Here is a 12,651-nt window from a genome sequence, read left to right as displayed (position 1 = left end):
ATATATACATATATATATATATACATTGCTGCAAAATTTATAGTTGGATTCATAGAGTTTCCGGTGAATCCTAGGAGATGTACTCTCAAGTATCCTGACAAATTTGTCTTACAAAAAGTGTTTTGTAAATTACAATTTTGTAAATTTGTAAATTACAAAGTGTCAAGTGAATGGAAACCATTATTATTCTGATATGTCTATGCAAATGGTTTGGTAGTTATTCAATTCAAAGCCATAAATGTTTATTCAGCATTTGTTATGTAGCTGGCATGAGATAGCCTACCATGGTGGAAAGAGCTTTAGTCAACTTCAGAGTCAAATTAGCTGTGTGACCCTGGGCAATCTGTCAGTTAGAGATTTGTCTATCTGTTTTGGTGAAGGGAATTTCCACAATGGGGTTTCACTATTTTCTCAAGTCTTAGACCAAAAAAAAAAAAGAAAAAGAAAAAAGAAAAAAAAAGGATCTAGGCTGAGGGTACAAAGACAGAAATAGAACAGCCAATAAACATTTATTAAGCACCTACTATTATTACATTTCAGAAAGTCCCTATCCTCAGGGAGCTTGTTGGTCTAGAATACCTCTACATGTCACTCATTACCTCATTTTAAGTACTTTGTCCTCTCTAGATCCCCCAAACTCTTGCACTCTTTTGAGGCCAGGGACTTCTTATTTTGTCTTTGTTGCCTGGTGCTTAGCATAGCAATAAATATTTGGCAAATGAATGGAGATGAAGCCTTTCCTATCTGTTAGCTTGCACTGGAATTGTGGAGCATATGACTCGTCTCCCCAAATGTATTTTTCAAAAACGTTTACCTTCTGCTTTAGATTCAACACTAATGGTTGGTTCTAAGGCAGAAGAGTAGCAAGGGTTAGGTTATTAGGGTTAGGTGACTTGCCCAAGGGCACACAACTAGGAAGTGTCTGAACTCAAATTTGAACCCAGGACCTCCCATCTCTAGACTTGGCTCTTAATTCACTGAGCCATCTAGTTGCCCCTTAGCTTCATATTCATTGAAATCTTCCTTTACCCTAAGGACTTCTGACCTGGAGGACTTTCTAGCTTTCCCACTGGGAATGACACCAGGTACATACTGGCTGCTTTCTTCTTTCCTAATAAGTCTCATTAGTGTAACCACAACAACAGCACAACTAAGGAATTAAGTCAATGAGGGAATGAGCCTTTGGGGGAGAGGGAGAAGAAGTGAAAAGAGCTGGGGGAAGAGACCCCAATGATTTCCCAGAAGTCACAAGTTCAGGCTCTGGGACTCTGCAGGTAACTCCATGTTGATCCCATCAAATAGTTTCTTTTGGGGTTGTAACCAGAAGAGCAACACCAGATTCACAGAGCTTCCCAGGGGTCATTTTGTCCATCCCTCTGGCTCTGAGAAAGTTTGTAGCTGCCTTAAATTAGAGAGTTAGGCCAGGAGGGGACGGGACTATTATACAGAATCAGCTTCCCATGTCTACAGACTTTCTGTCTCTTACACCAGGCATTCCTCCATCCATTTCCTCTTTGCCTTATCTTTTCGCTTCATCTTAGAATGCCTAGTTTTCTTCAAAGCTCGGCTCAATCTTCTCCATGAAACTTTTCCTAATCTCCTGAAATTTTAATGTGTTCTTCCCCCCAAATGACCTTGAATTTATTTTGCATATATCTGATAGGCATTTTTACATGTACATGTTCTCCTTAAATAGAGTGTAAGCTCCTTGAAGACAGGGATTGTTTCATTTGCTTGACATTTAGAAGGTTCTTAACAAATGTCTCTGCTTGCTTGCCTGCTTCAAATTGTCCTGTTTCCCCCCCAACCTCTTCCCACCTGGGGACAGTCCCTAGCCTGAATCCTGATTCACTGGTACAATTGCTAAATCTAGTCCAGAGACCTAGGAAAAGAAATAAAGGTATATTCTGTGATTTGTCCATTAGCCCAGAGAATCTTGCCTTGGCTAGTTTCAGGAAAATGATGATGACTTGTTCCTGTAATGTTCAGGAATTTATTGAGGATGAGAATTGTCCAGAGATCAAAGGGGCTTTAAAGCGGGCCCAGAGGGTCAGGAGAGGAAACTTTCTTTTGGGCCTTTTGGGAAGAGTTTTCTCATTAAGGTAAATTGGATCGCAGCTCAAAGCAAGTGGGGCCAAGGGTCACAGCTCTGTCTACAAGTAGGCCACAGAACTTTGCTATAACATGACCACAAATTGCATAAATAACATATTTGGCAGTGTTGGGTGATGGGTTGAGATAGGATGGATGGCTGAGCCAAAGTTATCCTCTCTCCTGGAACAATAATTCAAATTGGGAGTCATGTCACTCACCTCTGTGGGCAAAAGATGGTACATTTGAGCTTAGAGAAATTCTAAAGAACAGAGCAGATCAGCGAAAGAAATGCAGCCACAAAGGGCTGATGGAAGATGGGAAGCAGGGCAAGGCTATAAGCCAGTGAATGCCAAAGAGCAGCACTACACAGATTCAAGCAAAACCTAGTTTTTTTACTGCCTCTTTTTGTTTTTTAAACTCTAACTTTCCGTCCTAGTAACAACTCTGAGACAGAAGGGCAAGGACTAGATAAATGGGGTTAAGTGCCTTGCCCAGGGTCACCTAGCTAGGAAGTGTCTGAGGCCATATTTGAACCCAGGACCTCTTGACTCCAGGTCTAGCACGCTATCCCCTGTCCCACCTAGCTGCCCCACACTGTCTCCTTTCTTCTTCAGCCATCTGAGAAAAGAGTCTGCCAAAATCTGCCTAGCCTGGGAGCATTGATAGAAGATGGAGGTCATCCTTCTCATCCCAGGAATCGGTTAGGCTAGGACAAGGGCCTGAAGGATTGGGCTACAAATCCTATTAAACGAGCAAGAGAGTTGCATGGCTTTTAAAGGGGGCAGCGGCACAGTGGGCTGGGGTTCTGGTCAAAGATCAGGAGCCAGAAGGGACTGCAGAAGCCATTTGGACCAAATTGCTTTTCATTTCATAGAAGAAGACATTGAAGGCCAGGAAGGTCAAAGACGGCATCTGAAGCCAGGTCAGAAGAGGTCTCAGAGCCAACATCTTTCCATTGTGCCAGGCAGCTCTGGGTTAAAATCTCACCAATGTCTCGCTATGACTTATGAGACTTTGGGAAGTCACTTAATTTCTTTAGGCTTCAGTTTCCGTCTACAGAAAACAAGAGGTTCAGCCCAAATGGACTTGAAGGTCCCTTCTATTTCCAAGTTCATGGATCCCACCCTTGGGCTGTGTTTTGCTTTTTCTTTCTTCGGTTCCTTCAGATGCTCACCCTAGCCAGAGAGACCAGAGAAATGGAAGCAGAAACGTGGGAAGGGAGATAGGAAAAAGAAAAAAAAAATCTATCCCTTCTCTGGCCTCCCAGCTGGCCAAGTTTCCAAAAGTCATTGTCCTCCTGACAAGCTCCTTGCTTCGGAGAATCTGCTCCTGTCCTTTCCTCCCCTCCAAATGCATGTTTACATCCAAACAGTGCTCTTCCCTCCCCATAGGAGAAGGCAGTTTTTATTGCTTTGGGGAAGCTCTGGGTGCTGAGAACTGCATATGGAAATCCAATTGTGTCAAGCTCATTATGGCCTTATATAATTTGATCCCACCACTTAGAGCCAGACCTTTATCCTATCTGGGGTCTGTCTTCATTACTTTCTAGAGATGAAAGATTTTTCTTCTCTCCTTTGTGGCATTTCTTTTAATCTTATCTTACCCTGGGCTCTATTAAAGCAATAGATTGTCATATCAAATACGCTGTATCGTTTAATCATTTCCAACACAGGATGAAGAGGTTGGCAATGTATTTATGGAACAATACACAGAATATGGAATTCAGTGTGGCTCTTGCTGTGATTTCCCTTGAGGCAGGTCGGGGAGGGCAGGGATCAGCCCTTCTCCATCTTTGTATTCTCTCACAGTGCCTAGCACAGTGTCTTGGGGTGTTCAGTGATTCGATTCACTGGAAATTCATTTAGGGTCCGCTAAGGACAGCAAGCCCTGTATTAAGTATCAGGGGAGATAGAAAATTTAGAAAAGGAATGGTTCTTGCCCTTGTGAAGCTTATAATTAGTGCCAGGAGGCTCCTGGGGTAGCTATTCAGTCGTGACTCCTTTGGGGATTTTCTCGGCCAAGATCCTCGAGCAAGTTTGCCATTTCCCATCTCCAGCTCATTTTACTGATGAGGAAACTGAGGCAAACAAGGTTAAGTGACTTGCCCAGGGTCACACAGCTAGGAAGTGTCTAAAGCTAGATTTGAACTCATGAAGGTGAGTCTTCCTGACTGCAGGTCCAGAACTCTATCCACTGCACCACCTAGCTGGCCCATGGGGGCATAGGACACACATACAAATGTCATGAATACAAAATAATACATGATAAATGCATCCGAGACCATAAATAGGCTCCTCGGATGCTCCACAGTGGCATGTGAGCTACTCTGGGATGCCAAAGGGTATGCTGGCTTTGTATGCGGTCCTAGCAACAGATGGAGCCTCCTTTCTGAAGTCCAGCCCAAGTCATATAAGAGAGATTCGTCGTTAGAGAGGCTGGCCACTAGGTGATGAGTTCTTGGGCCATGGCAACTCGTGAAGTGTGGAAAAATACACAATGACCCTCTGGCTTGAGGGAGCCCTTTCCCCTCCTACTGCCAGGGCGGCAGAGGGTTGAAAAAAGGAGCTAAGAATAACTAGCATTTAGAGAGCACATTGAGATCTGCAAATATTTTTTTCTTGCAATTCTTGCAAAATTATTATCATCATTTTTTTTTGCAGCAACCTAGGAGGTAAGAACTATTGTTATGCCCATTTTATAGACAACGAAATTGAGGCAGATAGAGATTAAGGCACTTGCCCAGGGTCACACAGCTAGTCTAAGACTGGATTTGAACAATCACATAGGTGTTAGAGTATTAGTAAAACAATAACTTACCTACTGTTATGCATTCTATATTGGAAATCCTTGCTTGGTGATCAATGAATAACAGACTACCAGAAAAACGGAATCATATCAATAATAGGGGAAGTGGGGGCAGGTGGGTGTCTCAGGGGATTGAGAGCCAAGCCTGGAGATGGGAGGTTCCTGGGTTCCAATCTGGCCTCAGACACGCTCTAGTTGTGTGACCCTGGGCAAGTCACTTAACTTCCATTGTCTAGTCTTACTTCTCTTCTGCCTTGGAACCAATACTCAATATCAATTTTAAGACGGAAAGTAAGTTTTTTAAAAAGAGATGTAGGGGTGGGAGATGGTTTTATCATGTACCCAAAGGAAAAAGAAACATCATTTCATGGGATACTTGGTCATATACTAATAATGAACAAAAGCAAACGAATGACTAGCTCATGAGCCAAAATCTACTGCAGAGGAAAAGATAGATTCTCCAAGAGTCTCAATATCACCTTCCAAAGTAAATGAACACATTCTTTGATATTCTGTAATTTCAGTGCAAAGGTAGGTAGTGGATTCAATTCCAAAGCCCCTATTCTGTGAAAGGCATTAGGGGCAGCTAGGTGGCACCATGGATAGAGTGCCAGACTTAGAGTCAGGAAGACTCACCTTCATGAGTTCAAATCCAGCCTCAGATACTCACTAGCTGTGTGACCCTGGGCAAGTCACTTAACTCAGATGGCCTCCGTTTCCTCATCTATCAAATGAGCTAGAGAAGGAAATGGTAAATGTTTGCTGGCTGTGTGACCCTGGGCAAGTCACTTCACCCTGTTGACCTCAGTTTCCCCATCTGTAAAATGAGCTGGAGAAGGATATGGCAAACCACTCCAGTATCTTTGCCATGAAAACCCCAAATGGGGTTAAAAAGTCCCTAGGGAGAAACAGCATTGGCCTATTTAAGTAAATAAAAGATAATAAAGTACTAATAACGAAGGAATCACTAAGGGATCAGGAAAGGCTTCCTATAGGAAGTGAAATGAGTTGAGTTAAACATGAGGAAATGTGAGAAAGCAGAAATAGCAGGAAACAAAGACAGAAAAAATCAGCTGCATCAGGCCAACTATAAAGAGGAGGGATCCATGTTGGAAGCAACACGGTTTTGAAGGAATTGATTTTGAGAGCTCTCTGTGAAAGGGAGGAAGACGCTTAATGATTGGGGAAAAAAATCATGGCTGCTCTCGCTACCGAAAAAAGGCAATTGTCAGGCTATCAATAACTATTGACTCATATGCCTACTTGCTCATCTCTACAAAATCACCGTGAAAGTGATCTACACACATTTTTGAGGACGTCCTTGATTAAGATACGAGAAGGGCACAATAGGCAGCCTTTCCCAAATGATATTTGAAAGCAGAACACATCTTTCACACGACTGATTGAAAGGTACAGAGAACACAAGAGCCCACTTGGCTTACTGTTTGCTGACTACTGAAAAGCTTTTGGCTGAACCAAGCAAAATGGCGCCCGTAAGCTCCTCCAGGAAAGCATCATGGCCTCTCATACCTCTTAAGATCATACAAGACTCCTTGATAAAAGAGACCATGGTGATAAGTCTTTGGTGATCTCATGAGGGATATCAAAGGAGGAATAAAAGGATGTACCCTTGCTAGAAAGGGTTGCCACTGTCAAGAAGGAAGTATTACGCAAAGTCCAGATTGAAGAAGGATGGATTCCCTCTAGTGGTTGAGGTCCTACAGATGTGCTTCTCTGTATTTGTGTTAAATCCCAGAATACTACAGAACTTCCTAAGAGAGGTCGACCAATCACTATTCACAAGCGTTTGGGCTAACTATCCACACAGGAAAAACCAAATGGATGAAGATTGCCTATCATCCAGATACAATTGTAGAGCTAGTTATCCCACAGGGTTGGCACTTTAGAGCAGAGATCAGGGTTGTTGCTGATGGACAGAGATGGGCTGAGAATTGGACAAAGACAATGAACTGATGCATTTGGGAAATATTGCGATGATTTTGTTCATCCCAAATTCCTTCCTTAATTAAATTGTCATTGTTCTTTTTTTTTTTTTTTTTTAACATTCTTCTGGTCATGCTCCATGACAGAGAATTTTAAACAGTATGAATCTAAGTGCTGGGTCACTCACAGCACAATGGAAAGATGTGTGATCAATAGAATTCTTTTTTGATGAGATCCATGTCTCCTTTAATAAAGATTAGAGTGCTGGGTCTGGAGTTGGGAAGACTTGAGTTCAGATTCAGCCCCAGATACTTACTAGCTGTGTGACAACCCTAGACAAGTCACTTTACCCTGTTTGCCTCAGTTTCCTCATCTGACAAATGAGCTAGAGAGGGAAATGGCAAACCACTCAAGTATCTTTGCTGAGAAACCCCAAAATGGGGTCATGAAGAGTTGGACATGACTGAAATGACTGAATGACAGCAACCAATGAAGATTGGCAACTTTTTTGAAATTTGTGGTCTCAGAGACACTGGGACACTGAGAAGTTGTGACTTGCCCAGAGTCACACAGCCAATTTGTATTAGGGCTTGGATTTGAATTCACATATTTCTGATTATAAGACTGGCTTTCCTATCCAGTATGCCTTACTTTCTGGTGCAGTATATTATTATTACAATGATGAAATTACACACAAAAAATGACATGAAAGATATTATCAAAGAGATGTGACTGGAGCTAGCGGATGGTTGATTGTGTGTTGACAAAAAAAGATAAACAGATGGACAGCTCGTAAGCTATCCTAGTCGCCACATTCCATCATGTGATTGAGAGCAGGGGCTCTTAATCAGGTAGACCCCAGATGGATTTCAAGGGGGCTGTGAACTTGGATGGAAAAAAATTACATCTTTATTTTTATTAACCTTTAATCAAGGGGTCTTTACCTTTATTAGGTCATGGACCCCTGTGGCAGACTGCTGAAGTCTATGGACCCCCTCTCAGAATCATGTTTTTAAATGCATAGAACAAAATACATAGGACTACAAAGAAAACCAATTATACTGAAAGGGGAAAGAAAGAGGATAAACATTTATTCTTACTATGTGCCATGCACTGTGCTTAGCACTTAAAAAAAATCCTCTCATTTGAGCCTTACAAGAACCCTGCAAAGTAGGTGTTGTTATTATCCCCTTTTTACAATTTTTACAATTTTACAGTTGAGGATACTGAGGTAAGCAGACGTTAAATGACTTGCCAATGGTCACACAACTGGTGAGTGTCCGAGGCCACATTTGAACTCGTATCTTTCTGACAACAGATCAAGTACTCCATCCATTGCACCACCAACTGATTCAAATATTGAAATGTAATTACTGAAAATATTAAAAAGCAAACAAACAGCTTTACAAACCTTAGGCTAAGAACCCTTTTTTCAACAGAAATTCAGCCTTTCCTTCAAATCTTTAAAAACATTATTTTGATACATTATTTTTGATACATCTGGTAGAATTGCTTGTCAGCTCCGGGAGGGGTAGGGGGAAGAGGGGAGGGAGAGATCATGAATCACAGAACTATGGGAAGATACTTTAAACAAACAAACAAACAAACAAACAAACAAAACAAACAAACAAATAAATAGGATGAAAACTCCTTGAAAAAAATGTTATTTTGAGAAGGGGTCGATAGACAAAAAAAAGACCATGAAATAACGTGATCCAAAGGAAGGTCTTCAGAACATTTGGCGGTTCCCTTGACAAAGAGTTACAGGAAGAAAAAGATCAGAGGCAAACAAGATTAGAAGGCATTGATGGGGGCAGCTGGGTAGCTCAGTGGATTGAGAGCCAGGCCTAGAGATGGGAGGTCCTGAGTTCAAATCTGGCCTCGAATACTTCCTAGCTGTGTGACCCTGGGCAAGTCACTTGCCTAGCTCTTACTGCTCTTCTGCCTTAATACCAAGATTCTAAGAAGGAAGGTAGGATTTAAATAAAAAAAAATAGAAAGCATGGATGATTTGCCATTTGTTCAATTGGAGGAAGTATCTATATCAAGGAGATGCATGAAAGAATTAAAGAATAATGCAACATAAATTCAAAAAACATCCAAGTATATTAATTATATCAACCTCTCTTACTCATAGAGGCACAGATTCTGAGTTGAGGAAATCTTAGAAGTCATCTAGTCCAAACCATTCCTCTCTTATTTGGGAGACATTGTCCTTTGTTTTCCCAATACCAGTCTAGCTATTCTTCATACTCCTTTGGTGGGACATCCTCCTTGTCTTGCCTAACTATCTAGGGTAGTCATGACTGGTCATGACCCCTTCTCTTCACTTTTCTCTCTCTCCCTTGGTTGGGCCATTTTAGAACCCAACTGGACTGCTCCATTGCTCACATGACTTGGATGAGATGGGATCACCAATTTTATTCCTTTGGATAAGATGGAAGACCACAGGACTAGCCATCTGCCCCGCTTCTGCCTCCTTATGTCCTCCAGGCCTTACCATCTGCTTGCTGACCTCTAGCACTGTCATCTGAAGTTCTGATGTAATTCAAGGACCCTTGGGCCTTGCCATCTGACTCACTGCCTCACTTTGGGGGCTTCTGGAGTCTTCCATCTGCCCTATAGCTGAACTTGATTTTATATATTGTTTCCCCTAATCAGAGTGTCAGCTCCTTGAGAAGAGAGACTATCTCATTTTTTTCTATTTGTATCCCCAGTGAGCAGCACAGTTCCTGGCACATAATGAGCACTCAAAAATGATTCTTTCATTTATTCATTCATTCAACATAAGTCTAATAATAATAACAATACTAAATAATAGCTAAAGCAGTTAGGTGGCACAGGAATAGAGTGCTGGGCTTAGAGTCAGAAAGTCTCTTCTTTGCAATTTGGAATTATGCTCAAAGGGCTTTAAAAGAATGCCAATCCTTTGATCCAACCATACCACTGCTGGGCTTGTACCTCAAAGAGATAATAGGGAAAAATACGTGTACAAAAATATTTATAGCCACGCTCTCTGTGGTGGCAAAAAATTGGAAAATAAGGGGGTGTCCATTGATTGGGGAATGACTGAACAAATGATATATAATGGTGATGGAATACTACTGTGCTGTAAGGATTGATGATCTGGAGGCTTTCTGTATGAACTGGGAGAACCTCATTGAACAGATGCAAAGTGAAATGAGCAGAACCAGAAGAACATTGTACACAGAAAGTAAAACATTGTGGAACAATACAATGTAATGGACTTTGCTACTAGTAGCAATGCAACAAGCCAGGACACTCCTGAAGGAATGATATAAAAGAATGCTGTCCACATTGAGAGAAAGAACTGTGGGAGTAGAAATGCAAAAGAAAAACATTGCATCACTTATCACATATATATATGGGTATGTGATTTGGGGCTTAGGCTTTAAAAGATTGCTCTATACCAAAAATGAATAATATGGAAATAGGTATCAAGTGACAACATTTGTACCAGTCAGTGGAATTGCTTGTTGGCTCTGGGAGGGGGGAGAGAAGAGGGAAGGAAAAGAAAATAAATCATGGAAACATGGAAAAATATTTTTATAAATTGATAAATAAATAAATAATAAAAAAAGAAAGTCTCTTCTTTCTAAGTTCAAATCTGGCTACAGATGCTTACTAGGTATGTGACCCTGATCTGTTTACCTCAGTTTCCTTATCTGTCAAGTGGACTGGAGAAGGAAATGGCAAATGTTTGCTGGCTGTGTGACTCTGGGCGAGTAAGGCAAAATTTAGTCCTGTTTGCCTCCATTTCCTCATCTGTAAAATGAGCTGGAGAAGGAAATGGTAAACTAGTCCATTATCTTCACCAAGAAAACCCTATATGGGGTCGAGAAGAGTTGGACACAACTAAATAGTAATAACAAATGTGGGTAAGCGCCCTACTCTTCAGCTAATAGTTTTAGAGACCTATCAAGAGCCCTGAGAAGTCAGGCAATTTATTCAAGGTCACACAGCCAAAATGTCAGAAGTAGGATTTGAATCCCAATATTTATGGTTTTCATGCCAGTTTCCAATCTACTATGCCTTATATGGTTTTACCAGAGGAAACTACACTAAAGAAGAGCTATTGCTGCTGCCTCCTAAGGATTTGGGGTCCTTTTCATATGATTTGTGGTTGAAAATTGTGTTTTCTCCTGAACTTGAGAACAGGACTGTCTACCTTTTTGCCTTGAAGGCTCAACTCTTATCAAGATGCTTCGAATATAGTAAGTGTGTAATAAAACCTTTTCTCCCTTCATTTATATACTGTGCTGCCTCTCAATTAAAATCTTTCAAAATGTTTATTTTTATTATTATGAACTGGACAAATATCAACCAACATGATAATTTCTATTCATAAAGAAGTATGGGAAAGAGAGGATTACATACTAAATTTGTTCAGTCATTTTCAGTCATATCTGACTCTTCATGACCCCATTTGGGATTTTCTTGGCAGAAATACTAAAGTGGTTTGCCATTTCCTTCTCCAGTTTGTTTTGCAGATGAGGAAACTGAGGCAAACAGAGTTAAGTGACTTGCCCAGGGTCATATAATTGGTGTCTGAGGTCAGATTTGAATTTAGGAAGATGAGTCTTCCTGACTCTAGACCTGGTGTTCTATGCACTATGGAGGCACCTAACTGCTCCCAAATATTGTTTAATATTGTTTAAGGGTTGACTATTATGTACAACAGCATATCACTTTTTCAGCAGAGTAGTTCCAAGCCTTCCCTGCTTGCCTTTGTCTCCTTTAGAATTTCTTTCTCTTTTCCTTTCATTCTTTTTTTTTAAAACCCTTAACTTCTGTGTATTGGCTCCTTGGTGGAAGAGTGGTAAGGGTGGGCAATGGGGGTCAAGTGACTTGCCCAGGGTCACACAGCTGGGAAGTGTCTGAGGCTTAATTTGAACCTAGGACCTCCCGTCTCTAGACCTGACTCTCAATCCACTGAGCTACCCAGCTGCCCCACTTTTCCTTTCATCCTTAAAATGTGCCATTTTTCATTTTTTTCTTCCCTTTTTCAAAGCATCACTACCATTATCTTTTTTCCCATAATTCTCCCTCCACCAAAAGTGAGTGAGAATAAGAGAGATAATGAGAGAGAGAGAGAGAGAGAGAGAGAGAGAGAGAGAGAGAGAGAAAGACAGAAAGAGAGAGAAAGAGAAAACACACTGTGGAACGCATCATGAATTTGCATGTCATCTCTAAGCAAGGGCCATGCATCTTTTCTGCATCATTCCAATTTTAGCCTATTGCTGTCAAAGTGAGGACCTCACACTCTACTTTTTCTTTTTACTACTCTTTGCTCAGTCACCTTATTTAATCTCAATCCAACTTTATTATGGTTTGCCTGCCTTGGGTATCAGTAGATCAGAGCAAAACTTTGGTTAGGAACTAGATTAAAATATATCTGGGAAATGCTTAACAAAATAAATAAAAATATAATATAACATAGATAATGTTAATCTGTGGTTTTCTAAGTCAATATCTGGCCCTCAGGGATCTGTATCATATTTGAGTTTGACCCACTGTGGTAGAACACAGGCATTTATACTCAAAATGGGCAGGTGTTTTTAACCTGGGATCATTGTCTTGAAAAATAAATTTCTTAATTATATTTCATAGAATTGGTTCCCTTTATAATTCGATGTATTTTATCTTGTGCATTTAAAATCATGATTCTGATGAGTAATCCATAAGCTGAATAGAAAAGGTCTAGCACCCCTGATTTAGAAGGATTGCTGTCAAGGATGGCACCATCTACCAGAGAGAAGGAGGGTTTAGAGAAGAATTAGTAGAGGG

General features: G+C 40.9%; 1 protein-coding gene and 1 non-coding gene across 2 annotated transcripts in view; one reads left to right on the top strand and one right to left on the bottom strand.

Annotated features, from left to right (window-relative positions):
- Positions 1–12,651, top strand: part of BCAS2 (BCAS2 pre-mRNA processing factor) — a 248,526-nt gene that overhangs the window by 100,903 nt on the left and 134,972 nt on the right. The gene's annotated exons all lie outside the window — the stretch shown is intronic.
- On the bottom strand, positions 12,017–12,119 carry LOC123248178. The gene has a single exon (XR_006506256.1). It is a non-coding gene; the product is annotated as a U6 spliceosomal RNA (small nuclear RNA).

This window comes from Gracilinanus agilis, chromosome 4 (genome assembly GCF_016433145.1).
Source record: "Gracilinanus agilis isolate LMUSP501 chromosome 4, AgileGrace, whole genome shotgun sequence".
Classification (NCBI taxonomy): Eukaryota; Metazoa; Chordata; class Mammalia; order Didelphimorphia; family Didelphidae; genus Gracilinanus; species Gracilinanus agilis.
The sequence above is the reverse complement of the archived record's forward strand: the minus strand, read 5'-3'. Positions and strand labels throughout refer to the sequence as shown.